At 41.5% G+C, this 25,424-nt stretch overlaps 1 protein-coding gene and 1 pseudogene across 3 annotated transcripts in view; both read left to right on the top strand.

The window, feature by feature from the left end:
• The window catches only part of Mrpl1 (mitochondrial ribosomal protein L1), a 106,858-nt gene that overhangs the window by 66,079 nt on the left and 15,355 nt on the right, over positions 1-25,424 (top strand). The window lies entirely within an intron of this gene.
• Positions 6,222-9,197, top strand: LOC143439602 (R3H domain-containing protein 2 pseudogene; annotated as a pseudogene).

The raw sequence follows: 25,424 nt of genomic DNA, 5'->3' as shown, positions 1-25,424 counted from the left end.
TGGGTTTCGTTTTGTTTTTAAGATTTACTTTACGTGTATTAGTATTCAGCCTACCTATATATAAGTACACCATGTGCCTGTAGCGGTCAGAGGTAAACTTCTAATTTCCTAGAACTGGAGTTACAGATGGTTAAGGGCCACCATTTTAGCGCTAGGAACTGAACCCAAGACATTTACAAGAGCTTTTAATGGCTAAGCCATCTCTAATCCTGCACACATGCTGTTTGAATGTACTCATTTCTTTTATTCAAACCTCATGGAAAATGAGTAATATTTCATCACTTTATTGTAGCATTCCTTCAGTTGCTGGGCATTTAAATTGTTTCAAGACCACCCCCCCCCCCCCCCATTGATTTAAGTAAGGGTTTAAAGTTTTATAATAAATGCTGGTGAATCCCAAACATTGGTTTACATATGAATTACTTAGAAGGTTTGCATAGAACAAATCACTGGTAATAGAAGATGGATCTTGAAATTCTGCATTTTTATTAAGTAGTGGGACTTTGGGGACATTAGTGGATACTAATGCTGTCACCCCTGAATATAATAAAAAGAAATCTGGTTTTCAGACCAATATCAGTTTATCCTACAATTCCACAAGTGATCTAAAGTACCAGATTGAAAGCAATGTTGTATTTCACTACCCAATTTATAAAAGATTGAGAAATTTGTAATATTTCAAATAAAACAAATTACAAATATTAATTTGTAGTTTTAATGTCTAATTACAAATATTAGATATTTTAAATAATAAAAATTTTAAATATTTTAAAAATTATCTTTATTTTATGTGTATGAGTATTTTGTATGTATATCATGTATGGGCCTGTCAAAAGAGGGTGTGGAAGCCCCTGGAATTGGAGTTACAAATAGTTATGAGCCATCCTGAGGGTGCTGGGAATTGAACCTGGGTCCTCTGCAAGAACAAGTACTGCTAATTCCAGATCCATCTCTCCAACTCCAAGATTTTTTTCCCTGAACCTAGATCTGGGACAAGTTTCTACTTTCTGGTCTATCCCTGTCTATAATTAATTTAAACCTGGGCTATCCCTGTGGAAAATAAGTTGTCCTGTAAGACAAACAAGAACATGACAAGAAGACTACTTTATGAAGATCCTTTTACAACATGCCTCTCAGCAAGTGGCATGTAGTTGGAGGTGATGTAATATAACATTAATTAGCATATTAATGTAATACACAGAAGAGACAAATTTTATAACTTGTTAAAACTAGATACTTTTTTCATTTTTACATCAGAGCACCCAAAACTCACTGTCCAGCAGGTGGCGACAACAGCTTTTCATATTGCTTTTAAATGGTTGTAGATTGGTGATCTGATTTCTCACCTGATTGAAGATGAAATAGCAAAAATAATCCCATGGGGACCAGTTGGAGGTTTGTTTTAGAGAAAATGATTTGTTTGTATTCTATTTGGGTCATGTTATAGAGGTTTCTCTGGATGTCTAGTGGATCTTAAGAAGTTTTTGTTGATGTGTATGTTGTGTGTCTGGACATGTATGTTAATGCGTGTGCAGGTGCAGTACATGAGGAGCTAGAAGACAACATCAGATCCTTTGTACTTACAGTTACAGGTGGCTGTGAGCTGACCAACATGGCTGTTTGGAACTGAACTTGAGTCCTCTGGAAGACCGAGAAGCTCTTTTAGCCACAGAGCTGTCTGTCCAGCCCCTATTTTAAAGTTTGAAGGTTTGTTATTATAGACAAGCATGGAGAAAATAAAATAAGAAAACCATGAATACGCACTGGCACATCAAACAGACTTAGCAGCTCAACATTCTTCGGGTCTCTATCGTCTCTACCTTCTTTCTACCCACCTCTCATGACAAATCCCATTTATCATGCAGCTTACGTTTAAAAAGTAACCAGAGTTTAATTACAAAAAGATTTTAGGTTGATTTTTCAAAACCCAGTATATTTATGTTCTACTTTAACTATTGAGAGTCCTCCGTATTTCTTTAGTAATTATAGGCTTTTTTTCACGTAATAATGGACAGAATAGTCTGTACTTGGAGAACTCTGGATATAGAAACATAATTGGCCACAAAAAGAAATGTGTAAGTATTAGTGCTTAAATAAGAACTTGGTATTTCGGGCTGGAGTGATGGCTCAGTGGTTAAGAGCACCGACTGCTCTTCCAAAGGTCCTGAGTTCAATTCCCAGCAACCACATGGTGGCTCACAACCATCTGTATGGGATCTGATGACCTCTTCTAGTGTGTCTGAAGACAGCAACAGTGTACTCATATACATTAAATAAATAAATAAATAAATTAAAAAAAAAAAGAAGTTGGTATTTCCACTTAATTTTTCTTAGATATAAAGTTAAAATTTATTTTCATAAGGAATAGAAGATATGTTTGAATATCTTTATCTAAACATATGCAAAGGAAGAGAAAATAATTCTTTGGGGGTTAGCAGGATGCTTAGTGGATAGAGGCACATGCTGCACATGCCTGGCAACCATTGTTCAATCTTCAGAACCCACAGAAAGATGGAAGGAGAGACTCAACCCCACTGAGTTGCCCTCTTAATGGGGCAGGGTGTGGCAAATGCACACACACACATGCACGCACACGTGTGTGTACACACATAGAGGTTAAGAAATGAAAAATATATTTTAACAAATAGAAGCACTTCAAATTATGTCAAGTAGATTAAGGGACATAGGAAAAGTTTGAAGAGAGATTTTAGTGTCTTGTGATAAATCCTAAGGCAATTTACATTGGTTATACTTTCTTTTTTCCTTTTCTCTTGTTGGGTGCACAAAGGTTCTTAATGTCCTCAGATCACTGGGGAAACCAGGAATGTTAATCACTCAGGGGTGTTTCCTCAGAGATGAAATATCTGATTTCTGCCCAGAGGCCAGAATGGATATTATTATCACTGGTGACTGTTTGCTATCTATGGAGGCAGACCTCACCTAAATTTCCCAGAACATTTATCCCAGACTTTCCCTTCCTAGCCCTTTGTCTTTAGCTGCCAGTTAATAGAATCTATCTTTAGGGGAGATGTCATGTGTATTTTATACCTGCTGACCTGTATGCTATCTTGATCAGAGACCACACCAGATCTTAGGCCCTTATACTACAGAACCCATCCTCATGGTTACATGTAGTTTGTAAAGGAGTTTCTATGTGGGTCACACCTTAAGCTTAATTTGCACCTGGAATTGGGATGAGTGTTGCCTGGAAACCTTTTCCCAAACTATTGTGATTAAGCATTCCTTCAATAAACCAGCTGGCATCAGACTAAAAATTCTGATCCAGGTTGACAAGGTCATCTGAACTGAGTTTTCATTCTCACCCTCTTTACAGTTCACTTCCTTGTCTGCTGTGACACCTGTAGGGAAACCCCTCCCCACTCCCTGTGTGGATGTCTGATTACACACACTCAATTCATTATACTGGTTACAGTACTATCTATGATCACGTTGGGTATAGACACTAGGAAAGGACACACCTTGGCTCCAGAGGTTCCTCACATGTCCAATGCTTCAGTCACTTTAAACTGATGAACAGGAAGAAGTTTACGTGTTAAATGAAAAGTCTAATGATTGTACCCAACTGCCAAAGAGTAATTTTTGGTGGTATAAAAAATGATAAATGATTCGTATTTTATGTAATTAAGAGGCCAGGAGAACAACACAATGGTGGAGTACTTGCTGAGCACAACTGAGGTTCAGTTTCCATCTCTACCACAACAAAGTAAGTAAAGAAAGAAAGAAATGCATCTATAACATCCTGCAGGAGGATATGACTAGAACATAAAGACAAGTTATTTCACTGAGAAACTTTTCAGTGTGTATCAGTGGGAGAAGAGAGAGAACTTCTGCTCTGAGGCTTTGGAAGCAGAGCTTGGCCAAACTAATTTGGAGTCTAGGGAAGCTGAGTCTGAGTGAACAGAGCTGCATCCTGGTTGCTCTTTAGCTCCAGTCAACAGAAACTGGGGACTTCACCAGAGAAAGGGTGTGTCATGAGGATGGGTTTTTTAAAGTCACAGACAGGAAAGAAAAACTCAGACTATTACTAGGAATGCCCAAAAAGCAGAACACCCACCAAAAATTCTAAGTTGCAGAAACAAGTGGCGTGTCACCTCAGACCGCAGCTGGCAAGGTGATTGTCTTACTCCATCAGGATCTAAGTTCTGAGAGGAGAGACTCCATTTGGTCCAGTTTACTTTTCATACCAACTTGCTGCCTAGAAGAGGGCAGAATTGATATTCTCACCCATAACACATATTATGCAGAAAAAAATTCCTCAAAAGGAATATTACTGTGACTCCCAACCAAAGATCAGCAAAAGGGAGCAGAACTCAGACCCACCTATTCTTTGAATTAAATGTCTCCTATAAGTAAATGAAATTAATGCCTACATTCAAATCAAATACTAACTCTGTCCCCTCGTATATGTGCTACTAGTCTTTGAGACATGATTATGGCTTTTCTAATACATCATTTTTCTGAATGTAATTGTTACGACTCTGAGAGTGTGAGTAGCTGCTTCTCTACAGTAGATTACTAGGAAGAGCATGAACACGTGGTGCTGTGAACATACATGTTGTAAACCAAATGTATGAAGTTGTACATTCTTAATGTTACCGAGGAATGAGCTGTTTTATTGATGTATGTTATAAATTTATAAGCGTGATCAAATAATAAGTGGGTAGTCTGATGAATTCCCCAAAATGAACACATGCCTACCATACAGATCCAAAAAGAGGGTCATGTCAGTGCCCAGAAGTCCCTTTGTTGATCCTGTAGGTTCTATTCCCCAAATTAATACCATTGTGATTTCTATTTTTCCTGTGTCTGATAATAATATCAGTGGAGACTGACTGGATTCATTCATTGGATATTTATGTTATGGAGTCCATCCATGCTGAGTGTAGTTGCAGTCTGCTCTTGTAAAGAGTCCTATATGAATGCATCACAAATATCCATGCTATTGCTACATAATCTAGCTATTGCACTCATTAACATTCTTCTCTAGCCCTTTTAGTGACTATATATGCATTACTGTTTGATACATACCCAAGAAGACCTGTTGAGTCATAGATAGCCAGTTACCCACTGCCTCACGTTCCCACCACAATGAGAGCTGCTTCACTACCATGCCTTCTTTGCTCTCATGGGGTATACCTGTGGTGCAAAATAAACACTTCCTTCAGCTGCTTTGCTCTCATGGGGTATACCTGTGGTGCAAAATAAACACCTCCTTCAGCTGCTTGTTACCAGGTGTTCCATCGCCCAATAACACAGTAGCTAACACACCTTCCCACTGATTTCTATGAACCCATGGCTCTTTTAATGCTATTTTTAAAGTGACTCACAGATTCATAGGGCATGGCATGACGACTTATCACGTGATAGTTAACATGCAGGGTCATTTTTCTGCCCGCCCTTAGCAGCCACACTGTTGATAAGAATCAGGATGGGAGATTAAAACAGTTCTTCATCCTGTACTTCAAAATACAGGGTAATCTGCCAACTCTTAGAATATTCTTGAGAATTGTCATTGTTGGTTGTCTCAAAATTAGACCGACCAGAAGATGACTCATTCTTAGAATGCTGTTGAAGTAATTATTTAAAACGCCCACTGGTCAGGCTATCTAAGCTGCAGCAGCTCTGCCTAGCTTAGCTGCCATGTTCTGTGGCCAGAGGCCACGTGTGCACCACAGCTAGAAACAGCCAGCCAGAAACACCAGCCCTGCCACTCATGAGATGCCAGCGTGGGAGATGGCCCTGCCAATCTTCTACACTGTTTCTGCAAGGCTGGGCATCCCGCCATTCATGCAGGCCCAGTAAGAAAATGAGACTCTAATGCTTAAATATCAATAGAAGGCTTTATATATTTAGTAATGCTCAATAACAATATGCCCATACAAAGAGAGTTGTTTCCCAATTAGCTAACCTAAATAAAAGTTGTTACCCACGACTGCTCTCCATACGGCATGGCTCTCCATCGCTCCTCCTCTTCCTTTTCCTCTCCTTACTCATCTTCCTTTCCTTACTCCTCCCACCTTAGCTCCTCCTACAGAATACTATAATTTTAATCTATTGGCTTAGTCACACCAAGGAGCTGGCTGACTTTCAGTTTTGTTTTAATTTGTTTTTAACTTTTCTGTATTTTTCATTTACAAATGCTTTTTAAATTTTAGATTCAGCAAAATGCTCAGAAGTTTGCTTAAGTTTCACTAGTCAAAATAATTTAGAAGTGCCTTGATCCAGGAGGAGAGATGATACAGGTTCTATGTTAAGCCTGATGCTTGAGTCTTCTTTGATTGTTGCAGCGACTTGCCAGCAAGTCTGTTGCAACCTCCTTCTACAACTAGCCTCTTGGGACTGAGAAACGACTCGACTCTTGGACTTCACATTCACAGCCAACCTGTGTTGGTTTATTTGAAATACAAACCACAGCAAGACCAAACCTCAACAGAGATCGACCTGCCTCTGCCTCCCAGTGCTGGGATTGAAGGCGTGTGCATAGAAATCCACAGAAGCTGCTCTACCCTGAACATGTCTAACAGTAACACTAATCAGGAGACTTTGGAAATGATGAAAGAATCAGAAATAAAACTGACGGAAGAATCTGTAAACGAAAGTAAACTTATATCCAAAACTCCAAGTAAGGAAGAAGTAGAGAAGGAGGGTGATGAGAACAGTCTTCCTCAGAAGACAGATGCAGACATCCAATCATGGCCATGCCAGGAAAAGAGCCAAGTCTAATTCCAAGCTGAAGCTGACGTGCAGTCTGACAGTGTGTAAAGAACCCTCCACTCCATTTGTCTATGGGCCACTAGGCAACCAGGGCATAATTCAACTTCACATCAGCTGCCCCTCTGACAAGGAGGAAGAAAAGTCCACAAAAGATGTCTTTGAAAAGGAAGGTAAGAACAAAAGTAAGAAAAAGGTCCTGAGGAAGATGCTACCCAGAAACTCTAGCCAAGACCATACTGACTCCACTGGAATAGATCTACATGAATTTCTTGTAAGTACATTTAAAAAGAACCCAAGGGACAGAAAGGTGCTGCTAAAGTTAGAGCAAGAGATTCTGGACTTCATCAATGACAACAATAACCAGTTCAAGAAGTTCCCTCAGATGACCTTATATCACCGGATGCTATTACACCGGGTAGCTGACTATTTTGGGATGGATTACAGTGTTGATGAAACTGGGAAAGGTGTCATCATCCACAAAACCAGCAGCACGAGGATCCCTGAACAGAGGTTCTCAGAACATATAAAAGAGGAGAAGAACACAGAATTTCAACAGAGATTCATTCTCAAGAGAGATGGTACCAGTATGGAGCAAGATGAGAAGCAGATGAGAGTTCCATTGCAGGATAGAAGGAGGAGCAAGTCAATAGAAGAGAGAGAGAAGGAATATCAAAGGGTCAGAGAGAGAATAGTTGCCCAAGAGACCAGCCAGAATGAACATCTAAATGATATCCAGGGAAAACGAGAAGGGCTGAGCTGTACCTCAAGCAGCCTACAGGGCAGCACAGCCAGGAAACTCAAACTCCTTGGGTCACAGCCTTGGAGTAGCAGTGACTCGGATGGCTCTTACAGAAGTAGGGGACAGATTTTCACCAAAGCCAGCAACTTCAGTGGAATCTCCATCCTCACCCAAGATGACAGCATTGGCAGCAGTAAAGGCAGCAGTGTAGGTAGGCTCTCCAGGCCCCACATGGCACTAGGTGCACCAGAAGTGTGCAACCATGTCACCTCACCCCAGTCTGTCCAGGGCCTTCTTCCTTGTACTGCCCGGCAGCAGCTGCAACAGCAGCAGCAGGAGGAGAGGCAGTGGTGGCAGCAGCAGCAGCAGCAGCAGCAGGAGAGGCAGTGGTGGCAGCAGCAGCAGCAGCAGGAGAGGCAGTGGTGGCAGCAGCAGCAGCAGCAGCAGGAGAGGCAGTGGTGGCAGCAGCAGCAGCAGCAGCAGCAGCAGCAGGAGAGGCAGTGGTGGCAGCAGCAGCAGCAGCAACAACAAGTTTTCACTCTCCTACCCACTCCTCAACAACAGCCACCCTTGAATAATCACCTGACTTCACAGGCAGAAGATCTCAGCAACTGCTTTGGACAAATGAGCCTTAGCCACCAAGGTTCTACTGAAGCAGCTGACCCATCCTCAGTTTTGTTCCAGGCCCCACTTTTCTTCCCACATCCGCAGCAAGCCAGCTTCATCATGGCTTCTGAAGGACAGCCCTTTCCTACTTCCAACTACTCCATTTCTAGCCATGCTCCACCTACCCAGCAAGTCCTGCCACCCCAAGGCTACCTGCAGTCTCCTCAACAGATCCAGGATTCTTACTACCCTCCTGGACAGTATCATAATTCCAACAAGCAATATCAACCTCTGTCACACCTGGTTTCCTGTAGCCCCCAGCATGGTCAACAGCTTCCTCAAGCATCCCAGCAGCCTGACTTACAGCCTATGGTGTCTAGCCAGCAGCAGACACTTTACCAAGGCATACTTGGGGTCCAGCAGCCTCAGAGCCAGTTCCTATTCTGCAACCAGAGGAGCAGCATGGGAGGCCAGATGCAAGGCCGGGAGGTTCAGTATACTCCACTGCCTTCTTATGAAGTCCCAGTGGCCAGTGACTCACAAAATGTGACTCAGCTGCCTTCCCAGCAGCCCATGCTGCTACCTTCCAACCAGTGTGTGAAATTAGGCCTTCCAGCAAGAGGAGGGCATGTATGGTACAACATGATCCAATCAGCACATCGGAACAGTATGAGCCCTTTTGTGGGGTTTCTACAGCCTCCTGGCCCTGAGTAGTACTAGATACCTCAGTCTCCCTCTACCTGTAGCCCACCACAGATGCCACAACAGTACTCAGGAGTGTTACCTTCAGAACCAGGTGTGGTGGTCATGCAACTGAAATCCCTAATGGACCCCAGTCCCTCCAGAATCCATCCATGGTCCAGTGGAGTCACTGAAAATACTACAGTGTAGAGCAGCATGGTCAGAAGCCTGGAGACCTGCACAGTCCCTATGATAACCCCCAGGCCAATGCACATAATGGAAGCAGGCCCTTCACATCTCCTACCCATGGAGAAGAGAGAGAAATGAAAGAAACACAAAGGTCGTCAGTGAGTTGGGGACCTGCCACATTGTAAAGTGACAGTGGATCTGTGCAGAAATTGGGCTCTTAAAACTTGAAAAGTGGCTGGTAACTTGTAATTGGATGAAAATAAAATAAAATTGTCTACAGAAATAAAAAAAAAAAAAAAAAAAAAAAGCCTGATGCTGTTGGGTTTAGGGCTAGGTAGGGTGGATCTCTGATGCACTAAAGTGTATTTACTGACATGCTTCAGATGGATAATAGCTTTTCAGTTAAAATTCCAACTGGAAGAATTTATGAGTAATTAAAAATGGTGTTTGTCTAAGTGAAAACAAGGGTCCACACTAAAATAAGCTGATGATTAGTTCCTGAAAGATAATAAAATCCTGAGAGGGATAAAGGGAAGGAGGGAAAGAGAGAGGGCTTGAGTCTCAGCTTCATCCTTCCTAGGTATGTACCTTGAATCCACCAATTCTTATGGGGGAAGGTCATAAAAAATCCCCCTGTAGTGATTATTTTGTTATTTATAGTATGGTATTCTGATTTCACTTTTGAGACAAGGTCTCAACACAAAGCCCAGGCTGACCCTAAACTTTTGCTCCTTGTGGCCCAGGCTGGCTGAGTGTTGGGATGACGGGCACATGCTATCACAACAGCTATGGTCGCCTGTCTAAATTTACAGTATTGTGAGGATACTGGGTAATGTAAAATGCAAGAATTTTATAAATTTCATAAATACTAGGTTATTGTTAACCTTAGTGTATAAAAACTCCAACTGGAGTGAAAGCAACTTTATAGCGACTACTTCTGTCCATAATGCATAACTTACGCAGGACTTGGCCTCTACTTGTTGAGTAATTAGGGATAGGAAAATACATCTCACAACTCTTTCCAATTTTGAAAAACATGCATTGTGCTGTCTTTATGAATGGAAACCAGCAAAGTATGTCACAAGCAGCCCAGGATTCTCTCCATGATCGATTTGACTTTGATCTTCTCCATCTATCTTTTCATTTAAGGGTTTATCAATCTTATTGATATACTCAAAGAACTAACTCTTTGCTTCATTGATTTTTTTTTTTAAAAAATGTTTTGTTGCTATTGTTTGTTTATAGTTTGTTGATTTCAGCCCTGGGTTGGTTTTGGATTTTTTTGTTTGTTTTGGTTTTTGCTTGTTTGTTTGTTTTGTTTTTTCTTTCTTACTGTTTGCCCTTGGAGAATTATTTCTTCTTTTTGTTTTGTTGTTTTCAGGTGTGCTGTTAAATTACGACCTCTATTCAGTCTTTTGGTTTTGCTTTTATGTAGACATTTAGTGCTATGAACTCACCTCTTAAAAATACCTTCATTTTATCTCATAAGTTTGGGTACATGGTGTTTTCATTCAGTTCTAGGAAGTTTTTATTTTCTTCACCCATTTTTATTTAGTTGTTCCGTTTCCATTAGTTTGTAAGCTTTCTGGGTTTTGTTGTTGTTATTGTTGATATCCAGCTTTAATTCCTGGTAGTCAAATAGGATGTATGGTGTTATTTCAATCTTCTTGTACCTGTTGAGACTTGCTTTGTGTACAAGTATGTGACTAATTTTGGAGAAAGTTCCCGGGAGCTGCTGAGAAGAAAGTATGTTCTTTTATGTTTGGGTAGAATGTTTTGTAAATGTCAGGCCCATTTGGTTTATGACATCAGTTAGCTCTGGCATTTCTCTGTTTAGTTTTTGAATGGATGACCTGTTTATTGGTGAGAATAGTGCTGAAGTCACCCACTGTCACAGTATCAATATGTGATTGTAGCTGTAGGAGTGGTGAATTTTTGTTTTGTTTTTTTTAATCTTGAGTGTTCTTTGTTTGGTACATGGATGTTTAAAATTGCGATGTCCTCTTAGTGATTTTTCTTGATGGGTATATAGTATTCTCTATCTAGTCAGTTAGTTTTGGTTTGAAATCTATATTGTCAGGTATTAAAAATGGCTACACTGGCTTCTTTCTTGTGTTTATTGGCCTGGAATATCTTTTTCCATTGATTTCTATCTTTGATATTAAGGTATATTTATTGGATATAGCAAAAGGATAGATTCTATTTTTGTATCTAATCTGTTAGTCTGTGTCTTTTTATTGAGAAGTTGAGACAATGTTGAGAGTTCTAAATGAAAAGTGTTTACGATTTCTGTTACGTTGTTGTTATATGGTTTACCACTTCTTTTGCTTTTCTGGTCTTGTATTCTTTATTCTTTGTATTTTCTTGGGTGTGGTTAACCTCTTAGGTTGAAGTTTTCCTTCAGGTATCTTCTGTAGAGCTGGATTTGTAGATAGGTGCTGCTTAAATTTGCTTTTTCGTGGAATGCCTTTCTCCATATTTTATGATGGAAAGTTTTGCTAGGTATAATAGTTTGGGCTGGCTGGTATTTGTGCTCTTTTAGAGTTTGTAGAATATCTATCCAGTCCCTTTTGGCTTTTAGAGTCTCTATCAAGAAGTCAGATATTATTTTAACAGGTCTGTCTTTATGTGTTAACTTGGTCTTTTTCCCTTGCAGTTTTAAATTATCTTTCTTTGTTCTGTACATTTAGTGTTTTAATTATTATGTTGTGAGTATTTTTTTTCTGGTACAGTCTATTTGGTATGATTCTGTTACCTTAACACACACACACACACACACACACACACACACACACACACACACACTTCTTTAGATTAGGAGGATTGTCTTCCATGATTTGGTTGAAAATCATTTCTGTGCCTTTGATCTGAGTTTCTTCTCCTTCCTCTATCTCTACCATCTGCATATTTGGTCTTTTCAGAGTCGTGGATTTCCTGGAGGATTTTTTTTTTTTTAACATTTAACATCTTATTTGTCCAATGTATCATCATTTCTTCTATCTTGACTTCAATGCCTTTCTTTCATCTCTTGTATTCTGTGCGTGAGACTTCCCTACAAGGTTCCTATTCAAGTTTCTACGTTTTTCATCCCCAGTTTTTCCTCAGTTTGGGTTTTGTGGATTATGTAATTAATGTATTTATGTATATATTTTATAAGATTCTTGGTATCTGTAATAGCTCTTTTGAAGTCCTTGTCTTGTGCTTCCACTATATTGCATTTCTCAGTTCCTAATGTTATAGGGTTACTTGACTCTAGTGGACCTGTATTGTTCTGACTGTTATTAATTGTGTTTTTATGCTGGTGTCTAGACATCTACATTTGGGATAATTGTAATTCTTGGTATTGAAGTCTTGTCTAGTCTCTTGGGGGTGGGTTTTTCATTCCTTGGTTTTGCTTACCTGTCTGTATTTTAGAAGTCTGAGATGGATGTGAATTGCCCGGTAGGGAATGCTTCTGAATCCCTGCCAGGTGTGACCACTGAGGGTCATTTGTTTCTAGGTGTTGGGAGCTGACCCACAGGATTGGGTGTAGATTAGAAGGACAGGGGCTGAGAGGATCCACAGGAAGAAGAAAAGGTGGGTCTTCTAGGAGGATCTGATTCTCTGGTGGACATGGCCAGTGGGTTTTTAGAAAGAGAGTGACTTCAGTATTGGGAGTAAGACAAAGGTATGGGATGAGGAAGGACAGCTGTAGCAAAAGATCTGCTTAGTCCCTGGGAGTTTGTGCAGAGAGGAAAAAAGGGACACAGCAGATAGTCTGCTACAAAGCTGAGGATAAGACTCCGGAATCAGAATTGGAGTGTTGAGAATATAAAATATTCTTGTGATATTTTTTCTGTAATTTTGGTATTTGGGCAATAATGACCATATAGGCTGGGTTAGGGAATTCAGTCCTATCTTAGAAGAACTAACAAGAAATTACTATTAATTCTTTCTAACATTTTTGGTAAAAATTTTTTAGAAACATCATTGTACCTAAGCTCTTTTTTTCTGGCTATTTTTAAATTCTTCATTGAACTTTAGTAGTCTGTGGCTAAGGGAAGAGCTTATTAATTTCCTATATTCTTTTTAATGTAGGCACTTAGGACTAAAAATTCTCCTTTAAACACTAGTTGATGGAATCTCATGTGTTTTGCTATAGCAAATCTTTATTTTCATTCATCCTAAAATATTTCCCAATTTCTCTTTTCGTTTCTTTGGTCCATTATTTATTTAATAGTCCATCATTTCATTTGTGTTAAAATTCAAAATGTTAGCTAATGGTTTATAATTCACTTAACTGTGACTGCTGGAGAACATACTTTGTATGAATTTAGTCCTTTCCAATTATTTACTTGAGGTTTGTCAACTCTGTGGTCCAGTATCACATATTTCTCTTCCATTTTTTTATTGAGAGGATTTGTGTAGTGCAGTGGCTTTTAGGAACACATATACAAAAACACATAATAGAAATTTTTGTATTCTTTGAATTGCTTTGAGTGGACACTTTTTTCTAAATTTATTTTTTATTGGATATTTTATTTACATTTCAGATGCCATCCCCTATACCCATTTCCCCTCCCTAGAAAACCCCTATCCCATACCCCCTTCTCCTGTTTGCTTTTATACAATTTTTTAAAATGTCAACCAAAGGCTTTATAAGTTTGGTAATGCTCAATATCAATCAGAAGTGCAACCTAATACCCAACCTAGATATATCAACTATCTTTGACTGGTGGAGACATGTGAATATCTGCCTCCATGTCTGGGCCCCCTCTCTTTTTCTCTCTCATCACCTAGCTCCTCCTCTCCTTCTCCTCCTCTCCGTACTCCTCCCACCTTAGCTCCTCCTACATATCACCCTTCCTGTTAAAATAAAACTTTTCTCAAAATACAGTTAGAGCATAACTATACTAATTTATGTCAGTAAGGTACAAGATAGACCTAATATCCAGTCCATCATTTTGTTGACTAAGCAGAACCTCTGTCATCTCTCCTAAATAAAAGACTTAGTTCTGAGCCTGGCTTTTTTTTTTCTTGGCTTTAGAATGAATGTCAGCTGAAAACCATCCTCTCAAATGTTTTCTCTCAAAGTAAATAGCCAGGATTGGCTATGAGACTATAAGTTTTCAATCCCATCAGAAATCCAGAATGACTGAGTTAACTGAGATTATGGGAAGCACAAAGCATAGCTTCTAAAACATAGCCAATTTATAGAGACTGCTGGACACCTGGACAGTCCCTATACTACAGAATGTTGGAGCATCCGATCTTCAGCCTTCTGGCCCAGGATCATCTGATAGACCTAGTGATGCAGCATTATTAAGGGCTGATTACTCTGTCTTGGCAGATATAATCAGTCGACTATTCTGCAAGTGTGGAGTGGACACTTTTCTTAGTCTCTCTCTCTCTCTCTCTCTCTCTCTCTCTCTCTCTCTCTCTCTCTCTCTTTGTGTGTGTGTGTGTGTGTGTGTGTGTGTGTGTGCGCTGGGAATAAAAAATCTAGGGCTTCATGCACACTAAGTATACCCTATCCACTGAGGTACAAATCCCTACCTGTTCCGAGCCCCTCCGTGTCCCCTTCGCCCACGAAAAAGGACACGTGAGGCAATGTTTGGGTGGTTACTACAACGAGGCTTTACTTCTTGTATAGGCAGAAGAGGAAAGACGGAAAGGCCGGAAAAGGCACTGCTTATATACACCCTAGAGTGACGTGTTCTCTTCTGATTGGCTGTTCACTCATTACCCATAATACGCCCCGGGATGGGCAGTGACTTTTGACGCGCTTTTTGCCTTTTGCACCTGTGCAGTCAGTTGTTTACTAGTGGGAGGACAGGATGCCCGCGACATCTTGGAATGGCGGAATGTATCACCGCTAACCGCGGCTTCCTACACCTACCCACTGAGGTACAAATGCAGCCCCAAATGGGTCTTTTTCTTATAAAAATAATGATTTGGGGACTGGCAAGATGGCTTAGCTGTAGCCAAGGCAAATGACTTGAATTTAATTCATGGAACCTCTATGTTAGAAAAAAAAAAGAGCTGGTTTCTATAGGTTGCCCTCTGATTTACACACATGCACATACATATGTAGACATACATACATACATACAGACAGACAGGCAGACATATAGACAGACACAAATACACACTATAAAAATTTAAAACCATAAAGTAGAAAAAGATTGTGGGGGAGGTTTGGAAATAAATAAGATAATGAACTAACATTCTGAAGCCTCACATTACATTTTTCTAACATGTTTAATTTCATGTTTCTACTTCAGTTCTTGTCATGTGAGTACAGTGTTTTCTTCTTTAATTCTGTGTTTGTGTATGCATGCATGTGTGTTTGCATGTAAGTGGATGTTCATAAGTGTGTGGTTGTGTGTGCACATATTCATTCACAAGTGCACGTAGAGGCCAGAGGTTGATGGTGAGTGCCTTCCTCTGCCATTCTTCTCTTTATTCACAGAGGCAGGGTCTCTGGATGAGCCTGGAGCTTGCTCGTGCCACTAGTCCACTAGTCCAGCTAGTCAGCTTGCCCATGGATCCCAGCTCCACCTGTGTTTTGGGATTATGGCTGGGCCATCTACCTGGCTTCTTGTGAGAGTATTGGAAATCTGAACTCTGGTCTTCATGCTGGCATTAACAAGTGATTTATCCACTGAACAATCTTCTCAGGCTAATGCTTTAGTGGGACTCCTCTACCTTTGGCTTTTTAAGTTTTAAAGAGCCATAACTTAGAAATATCTGACCTTAAAAGTTCTAGCTGTCGGCTACATCAGACTAAAAGTCTAACTATATTTACCAGTACTATATCAAAATCTAAAAGACAGTGTTCTCTTATTTTATGCTGATTTGAAAAGAGAGGATATGATTTTAACTCCTTTTATTTTTCATTATTGCCTGCAAGGTAGAAAGCAATTCTGCATAGTCTTGACCATTAAAAGCAGATGGACTTGTCCTGTGACTTCATTCAGAACTGAAAAAAATTCATAGCTTTTATTATGTTTTTGTAGCTTGAAAAAAGAATTTATATTCAATGGGAAAGCTAATTATTTAACAAATGTGTATTACTTTGGGGAAACAATGTTTACATATATCAGAGTCATAACCTTCAAATTCTAAAAGAGTGAAATTCACTATACTAAAGTCCACTGAGTACACCATATAAGTTAAGCAGTGGATAAAGCCAGTTACATATGTATATCATATACACACGCACACACACACACACACACTATATATATATAACCTTTAAACAGGTTCTTTCTACTTAGCTCAGGCTGACCTCAGGCTTATAAGCTTCAACCTTGTGGTGCTGGGGTTACAGTCATTTGGCAGCTTGCCTAGAGGCACTGTATATTATTTTGAAAACATGTTCTGAGACTTCCATCTCAGTTCTAGTTCTGAGGCTACAGATACTGAGTTCCTAGTTGTGAGAACTGTAACAATAAAGAGAGAGCTTGGTGCTGTTTATTCTTTTTTCTAATTGCATTTAGATGTGTTTTCAATGCTTAATTCAAGATGATTCTGTTTTTCATAACTTGGTGACAGCTGGAAATAGTGATTAGTAACAATAAGTGAACATTCTCTTGAAAGGTATAGAAAACTTATGAAAAATATAGAAAGTTTTTATGACCCCTAGACCTGAGCAGAAGAATGCAGGCTCACTAGTTCCAAGAAAGTGGAACTGAATGTAAGATTTTAGGCCTTCACTGCCCTGGAATACATTCTACATTCTGGGAGGGGTACATTATTCCTGAGTCAGAGGACACTTGCTGCATTACATTCCTCAGACCTCAGGGAAGAGAACCCACCTGCGGGTGGGGAAGGCCCAAAGCAGGAAGACACATTCCTGACCACAAAGAAAGATGTAAGTCATCTGGGTGGTCCCAGGAACTGGCTGACCGCAAGATAAATGGTTGGGTAAGGTTACATTCTTACAAAAGGTAAGTGTATAAGATGTTTTTCACATGACCCTGACTGAATCATGGGTTGGTTCTCTTTGGGACTTTCCACTGTTTTTATGTTATGTTTCCTTGGTTACCCCCTTACCCCCCCTTCGTTTGTGGTTCTTCCCTATATAAGCCCTTCACTCCCAGCCAACGAGGTCAATTCCTCTGCCCCTGGGTGGGTTATGAATTGACCATCAGTCGACTGATCCTGAAATATACCTCTTGCTGTTGCATCAAGAACAGTGTCTTGTGAGTTATTGGGCGGCTGTGAATTCCTGAGGCTTGAGGGAGGTGCTCCCTTCGTGGGGGGCGGGGGTCTTACACTCTAAAAATACATGGCATGTGTCTTAGTTTGGGTTTTGTTGCTGTGAAGAGACACTGTGACCAAGGCAATTCTTATATAGGAAAACATTTCATTGGAGTTGGCTTACAGTTAGAGGTTCAGTCCATTGTCATCATGGTGGAAAGCATGGCAGCATGTAGGCAGACATGGTACTGGAAGAGCCAAGAGTTCTACATCTTGATCCGAAGGCAGCAGAATGAGACTGGATGTACCCCTAAGCATTGGAGACCTCAAAGCCCACAGTGACACACTTCTTCCAGCAAGGCCACACCTACTCCAACAAGGCCACACCTCCTAATAGTGCCACTCCCTATGGGCCAAGCATTCAGACACAGCAGTCTATGAGAGGGGACAAATCTATTCAACCCACCTCATCATGTGAGTGGATTTTTTTAAAAAAAATAAAAGTTAGTTTACACAACTAGGGGACTATCACCTCTTGTTATGCATATATGTATTGTTATTTTTTCTCTGTTTTTAATAGTACTTTGAGAATTTCATACAAATTATTTTTATCATATTAACTTGTCTCCCACTCCTCCCAGATCCATCTCCCATTCCTCTCAACTTTGTGTCCCTCCCCCTTTTAAAACCAAGTACAGTTTTGCTGTCCACATACTTTTGTACATGAGGCCTTCCCTGGAGAGGTGGTCAACTGACTCTCCAGTCCTAGAGTGCCAGGAGCTCTTGTTAGGAGTGGGACTTCATGCCCACCTTCCTTTTTGTGCAGGAAGTTTGTCTGGCCTTAGTCAGGGTAGGTCTTATGTACCCTGTCAAAACTGCTGTGGATTCACATGTGCAGCTCCCCTGCTGGGTCCCGAGAACCTTCCCTTGTGGTCGTCCACTACTTTAGTCTTACAATTTTTCTGACCTCTGTTCACTATGATCCTGATCCTTGGGAGGAGAGACTGTCTATAGCTGGCCCTGTCTTGGGATGCCAGCTCCTGGTTTGGTTTGTTTCTCATTTGAAGTTCTTCTAATTTTATGGATTTTACTATTATTTGTATTTTTCATGTGTTCATTTAACACTATATATATGTTCAACGACCATGTGCTTATTGTTCTTGTTGATCAGAGAGCCTGGGAGGGCAGGGCCTAAGACTGAGGCCCACGGACAGAGCCTCAGCTGGTTTATACTCTGAGGCTTAAGTAGAGTCACCTGAGTCAAGTGTCCAACACAAGGAGGAGTTACACCTGGCAAAAACATGGTTTCCATAGAGGCGTAGAAACAAATAACAATTGCCCGATGTAGTGAACAATGTAAAGCAAGCTCACACAGATCAGCTACACCTGGGAGGAGCATGAGCCCACACTTCAAAGACAATTCTGTGTTTTGAAGAAACAGGTCACAAGACTCTTGGAGTTTTTCCACAAGCACTCAGAATTCTCAGAGGACTCCATTCCTGGACTGTATTCTGACAACCATCTATATTTTTAGCACAATATTATCTATCACCCAGTGTCATCCCTGGCATAGAGTGTGTGCCCTCAAATGACCAAATAAATCATGCGCGTCCAATCTGATTTTAATGCAAATCCCTTAGTCTCTGTCTTGATTGGTTTCCTTGGTTTAGGTAATATGACATCTTGCTCATAATACATCACTTCTTTATGGTACTCAAAGCACTTTAAAAGACTCATTGAATGCCCGCTATGTCCCAGCTCCTCCCCTGGGTACTGAAGATGCAGCTGTGAACCCTAAGGATAAAAGTTACTGTGGCTGCCAGTGGCCACGATCAACTGGGTTCACCTGAAAGGGGGGCTGGGAATGAAAGGGGAACGGAGGGTAAGAAAACATGGAGCCATACAAGTACTCTGATCAAGGCTCGAAGTTTAATGTTCAGCTCTCAATTTAAAGGGGAAGCCCCACCTCCACCACTGGCCCCCTTCTTGCTTAGGCAGGCAGCATGGGTGAGGGGAACCTATCCTTAATCACAGCCAGAGGAGTCTCAAGGCAAGCTCAGCAGGCACTCTATTCTTCTCAGTTCCTGTAGCAGGCTGTATGTGCAGCCAAGGTGGGTAACACCACCTGGGTCCTGTTGTTTGGTCTACTGTGGTAAAGGAGATCTTTCTGGCCTGCTCAAGGTTGGGGAAAGGGCACAAGTCTACTTCCAATCTTTCTCCTTGGCCATCAAAATATGAGTCTCTCTTGTGGGGTAAGCCGGTTCCTAAACTGCAAAGGCCAGCCTTGCTTCAGCAAATGTCAGGTTTAACAGGAGAAGTCTAGGCATGCCAACTTCTAGAAAGAACTTATATGACCTAGAATATGTTTAGGCTCACATAGAATAAGCCATATATGGAAAATATATCTAGTTAACAGAAATGACCAAGCCATTTCTTTATAACTGTGCTGTACCAGCCAGACGTTTGATAGAAACCTACTTGAACTTTTGTCCCACTACAGGATTGTATTATGGTTTGCATGTGAATTGTCTGCTCAAAGGTCAGGCATTGAAGGTTTGGTTCCCAGTGAATACCCCCCACTCTGGGGAGACCCTCACTCAAGTCTCAGGAAGTCACGGCCACCCAAAAACTCGAAAGACACTGAATCTGGATGCAAACAGCACAGGCTTTATTTGGGAGAGTTAACCGGTTAATGGTCAATTCGTTTGCTCACGCAGGAGCTGAATTGACAAAGATCGGCTGGCTGAGGGGCTTTTTAAAAGGGGAAAACCACAAGCCAGGGGAGTGAGGAGGGGGTGAGGGGTTGCTAAGGAAACATAACATAAAAATAGCAGAAAATTCCAGAGGAGCCCAACCTAAGTGAGTCAGGGTCATGTGGAAAACACTCTGTATACTCATTCTCCTCAAACATGTGGTCTTGCCGTGTCATTGTGGCCTTGCCCTGTCACTTGCTCAACTATTTCTCAGTTGCTCCAGACACAGCTCTGCCTGTCATCTTGGTTACTAGTTTCTCAGCCCCACCTAGATGACTTGCATTCTTCTCTTCCCTTTTGGTTAGCTGGTTCCTGAAACCGGCCAGTCTACATTTTTAGCTTGCTTCTGAGAAAATTCTCCATGTCCTTTAAAGTGAAGCCTAAAGAAAAGCCTATATACATTTTATAAAATGATTTTTATAATTTTTCACTCTACATCAGCACAACAATGTTCAGAAGTGGAGGTTTGGGGAAGTGATTGGATCATGAGGGGTGTGTTAAGTGGAAACTTAAGTGTTCTTTGAAGAGTTGGTTGGATGGTGTTTTGCTGAGGCAAACCCGTAAAGGAATGTTTCATTAAAGCAGACACAGGTATGAAAGACTAAGTAGATACAGGAGAGAGGGTGTTCTGTTAAAGCAGGCACATGAAAGGGCATGTGATGAAAGGTTCTTTGCTAGCAACACACAAGTATTGGTCTACCTTATGTTGTCTAGGCATTTGTTGGGACTTCACAGAGAAATGCACCAAAAAACTTCTGGTGGTGTGCTGCAGTTTCTTTTCACTTCTGAGGACTCAGGCTGATTGGATGCATGTGCTGAGGCAAGACCCATAGAGGACAGACACATGGTGTTTGGGTATAACTAGGACTCCACAAAGTGATGGAGGAAGAGCTTGTCTTGCTGGCACAGCTAGTTGAGGAATGCTTGTGGGTCTTGCATCTTCACTGATTTTTATTTTCCTGAGAGAGGCACAGCCAAGAACTTCTCCTGGTATTCCTACTGCTCCCTCCTGCTGACTCAAGTCAAGGGTGAGGCCTGGCTATCTCTGCTAGGTCATGCCACTGCTGTTGGTGACCTGACTCTATGGAACTGGACTGCTGGTGTATCTGTGAGATGTTTGCGACTGGATCAAGCTGCCGCTGTTGACCTGTGAAATAAACTGCTGATTTCCAGACAACACAGATGAGATCTGCTCCAAAGAACCTTTTTAAACAGACTCACTTCCCTGTACCTTTTCTTTGCCACTACCTCTGATGGGTGGGTGGACTACTGTAAAAATGTAATTTCAGGTCTCAGCTTGAACTTAAAATTAAGAGATCCTTAAATTTGGGTTTCACCTTGCACTCAAGTATTAACTGCACTGGAGGCACATCCTGAGAAGAACACATTTCAAAGACTCAAACAAATATTTCAGGAAGAAGGACCAAGATAAGAGTTTATCAGAGAATGAGCCCTTAACACAGGACACTTAACAGAAGCCACTTAAGCTGACTCTCTTTGTTGTAAAGATAAGGTGTAAATTTGAGTTACTTAGAAACTGGGCCTGGGAATGGCTGTTTAAAATCCTTTATGGTCTAAGAAATAATTAACTGTCCTTGTGAACGCTGTAAAAATGTTATATAAGCTGCCCTTAACTTTAGTTTGGGGTTCCTCTTGTCTGCATACAGGGGAACCAGTATACTGGCTATCATCTTATCATCAATAAACCTCATGTTATTGCAGCGAGTCCCATCTGTGAGTGTTTCTGGGGGAACTCGTCCCCTGGTTTTGGATCTTTAGGTCCAACACTACAAGAGAGGATAAAGTGTTTAAGAACCATCCTTATAAATAAAGTTTGAAAAAAAAGTAAAGTTGCAGGTGAGCCTTCATCAGGGGAAGAATCTACTTACATGTTCATAATAGTAGTTGATGGTGTCGTTACAAGTGGTAGGGCAGGTGTTGGAATGTAGCCAACAGACAAAGATCACTAGGGCTGTGGCACTCACTGGTCATTACATCCTGCTCCCTGGCTTTCCTCCTATTGTTTCTGCTTCCTGGAGGTGACCAGCTAAGTGGGTCTATTACAGTATGTCTTCTCTGCCATGACTCTCCAGTGTACCACAGCCCCAAGTGACTATGGACTGAAACTTCTCAAACCATGACTCCAAAGAATCTCTTCCTTTTTAACTTGTTTACTTCAGCAACTTTGTTAGAATGGTTGTCTTAGTGACCTTCCCATTGTTGCCATACTGTAAGACCCCCCCTTGAAGGGAGGACCTCCCTCAAGCCTCAGGAATTTGAGGCCACCCAATAACTCACACGACACCATTCCTGATGCAACAGCAAGAGGTATTGAAGTGCTCCAAACTCTGGAGACTCTTCCTCAAGTCTTAGGACATTACGGCCACCCAAAGATCACAAGAAACCATACCTGGATGAAATCAGCAGAGGTTTGTTAGGGAAAGAGCTGGCAGCCAGCGGTCTGACCAGGTACTCGCGCTGGAATCAAGGTCCGACCTCCTTGGCCAGTCCTTGGAGGGTTTTAAAGGGAAAAACCACAAACCAGGGGAGTGGGAAGGGGGTGAGGGGTTGTTAAAGATACAAAACATGAAAACAGTGGAACAATTCAGAGGTACTCACTCTAAATGATTAGTGTCATGTGGAAATCGCCCTGCATTCTTCTCAAAAATGTGGTTTTTATCATGCCATTGTGCCCTATCCTGCCATTTCAGATTACTATCTTTACTTTTTCCGGCTATAAAGCTATAGCCCCACCTAGGTGGTAGCATCTTTATCTGTAATCAGGAATGTCTATCTGCATTCTTCTCCAAAATGTTGGTTTTACCATGCCATTGTGCCCTATCCTGCCATTTCAGATTACTATCTTTACTTTTTCCTGCTATAGCCCCACCTAGGTGGCAGCATCTTTTATCTGTGGTCAGGAATGTGTCTTCCTGCCTTGGGCGAGGCTTGAGGAATGTAATCCAGCAAGTGTCCTTCACCTGGAATGTGAAGGCCTGAAATCTTATTTTCAGTTCCGCATTCTGTAAGGCGAAAAATCTACACATATTTCATAAAATGGCCTTTATAATTTTTCACTCTACATCCCCACTTCTTCCGATTTGGCTATGTTTTTAATCATAAAAATTCAATTATTAATAAGTCTATTCTCACCTCACTTTTTCCGATTAGGATCTTTAGAAAAGTTTAAACTCCAGTGTCATCATAATTATCATTTTCTTGACCCAAAGTCCTATATTGGTGGTGCAACAAAAAAAGCTGAACAGCGTTTATCCTTTCTCTAACAAAAGTTACTAATCTATTTAGAATGTAGGGGCCTATGGTTAAAAGCAAGAGTAAAATCACAAGGGGTCCAGCAAGGGAGGATAATAGGGTTGTCAACCAAGGGGACTTATTGAACCAACTTTCGAACCAACCTCGCTGCGCCTCTCTACCTTCTTGTCTCTGGTCTAACCTTTCTCTGAGTTTACTCATAGAGTCCTTTATCACTCCTGAATGGTCTACATAGAAGCAACATTCTTCTCTTAGACTAGCGCACAAACCCCCTTCCCTAAGAAACAGCAAGTCTAGTCCTCTTCTATTTTGTAGAACAACTTCTGCGAGGGAAGCCAATGACTCGTTCAACTTTGTTACTGACTGTTCCAGGGCTCTCAGATCTACATCAATGGCAGTTCTCAACTGATGAAAATAATGAGGAGTCTGTATCAATGTAGCAGCACCTGTCCCCACACCTGTAGCCACTCCCAGGCCCAATATAACTGCCAGAGTCAAGGAAACAGGTTCCCTGCTGAAACGTCTAGGGTGTATCTCAAACTCACGTTCAAGAGTACCTGCGGGATGATAGTAAACCCGGGGGATTAACTGAACAAGTACACAATAATCTTTGTTCTCATCAAAGATAGCAGTGGAAACACATGGTGTTAGCCCAGAGCTGCAAGCCCACCATTTATCAATTTCAGGTACTAAGAATCTGTTAACAGAGGTCTTCGGGCTCTTAAGAGTCTGGTTGCATAGATGTTTATAAGCTTCTGGTGGATTTCCTATGCAGACCCCTTGTCCAGTAAGGGTTAATCTACTTTTACTGTTCCATATACAAGCGCTGTGGCTGGTAGTGTTGTTAAAAGTCCATGTCATTGCAATACCTTCATAATAAGGGGGTCCTGAGGAGAGGCAGAGCCAACAGGATTTAGTCATGTTAGGTTGAGATCCATTTAATACAGTAAAGGCCCCTTGAATTAAATTTAACAGTCTCTGTCCAGTGCTTGGAATGGATGTGGCTGGAGTGAGAACGGAACTGAGGATGTTACCTTCCGTGGGCCTAGGAGGTGCCACTGGGGCAGCTGGTGGGGGTGGTTTCTGTTCAGATAACACACTATTGGGGCCTATAGATTGGGCTGGAGGGCTCTCTATTTTTAGACGGACAAGAAAGTGAGATCCCACCCCACCTCCAGATTTATAAAAGACTATGCCCCAGGTCACACCATTGTACCATCTAGAAAAGTCTGTCGCTTTTCCCTTCTCAGTGAATTGCATCTTTATGTAGTCTAAATCAGTTGGGGAGCATGGCTTGTCTTTATACAGTCCCATTATCGCATGTGGGCCTGGTCCTGAGTTAGCAAAAGAAAAAGTCAGTCTATCCTCATCGGATGATGTAGCCCACTTCCAATCTCCATCATTTGAGGTGACACAGCCCCACTTCCCACAGAAGAAGACTTGGGGTCCCCTGCAATGTGTATCCTTATCAGATTCAGGACAACTGTAAAACCCATAGCTGCGCACTAAGTTTGGGGGGAAACTCCTAGTCGCAGGGTTGATCTGATGGAGACAGAAGTATAGGGCGGGCCACCATGTTCCCAGAGGGGTGACCTGTTGAGTGCTGTTTATAATGGCGCCAGTAATTGGGTCCTCAATTTGCCAGATGAGTTGTTGAGGGGTATGGGGATGGGGGTTCTTACTCAGAGCAGCGTTTACGACACAGGCGCAGCTTAAGAGGGTTATCAGTCTTCTCCAAGGCCCATTTATCTTGCTGAAAGTCTGGAGGTGCTCTTTTCACGTGGGAAGCGTGGATCCACGAGGCTATGCCATCCACTTTCACTGCTGTAGGGGTGGTCAACAGGACCAGGTACGGGCCTTTCCACCGTGGCTCAAGGTTGCCCGTCCGATGTCTCCTCACCAGTATGGCGTCTCCAACCTCGAACTGGTATGGCACTGGATCTTCTTTTGGAGCATAAGAGTTCTTCAAAGCTCCCCAGATCTCCTTCTTTACAGTTTCAAAGGCCTTTAGTTGGGCTAGAACAGGCAGGGGAGGAATATAGCCATCATCAGAGTGTGCTACACTCTCAAGGGTCTCATAGATGGGAGGTGGGGATCCATAAAGAATCTCAAAAGGAGTAAGTCCCAGGACTCTGGGCGTATTTTGAACCCGGAATAGGGCAAGAGGGAGCAAGGCTGTCCAATCACTTCCATCGGTCTCAATGGACAATTTAGTCAGGGCCTCCTTAATGGTTCTATTCATCCTCTCTACCTGTCCTGAACTC

The sequence above is a fragment of the Arvicanthis niloticus genome, chromosome 27 (assembly GCF_011762505.2).
Source record: "Arvicanthis niloticus isolate mArvNil1 chromosome 27, mArvNil1.pat.X, whole genome shotgun sequence".
NCBI classification, from domain to species: domain Eukaryota; kingdom Metazoa; phylum Chordata; class Mammalia; order Rodentia; family Muridae; genus Arvicanthis; species Arvicanthis niloticus.
Note: the sequence above shows the minus strand (reverse complement) of the source record. Positions and strands in the feature narration are given on the sequence as shown.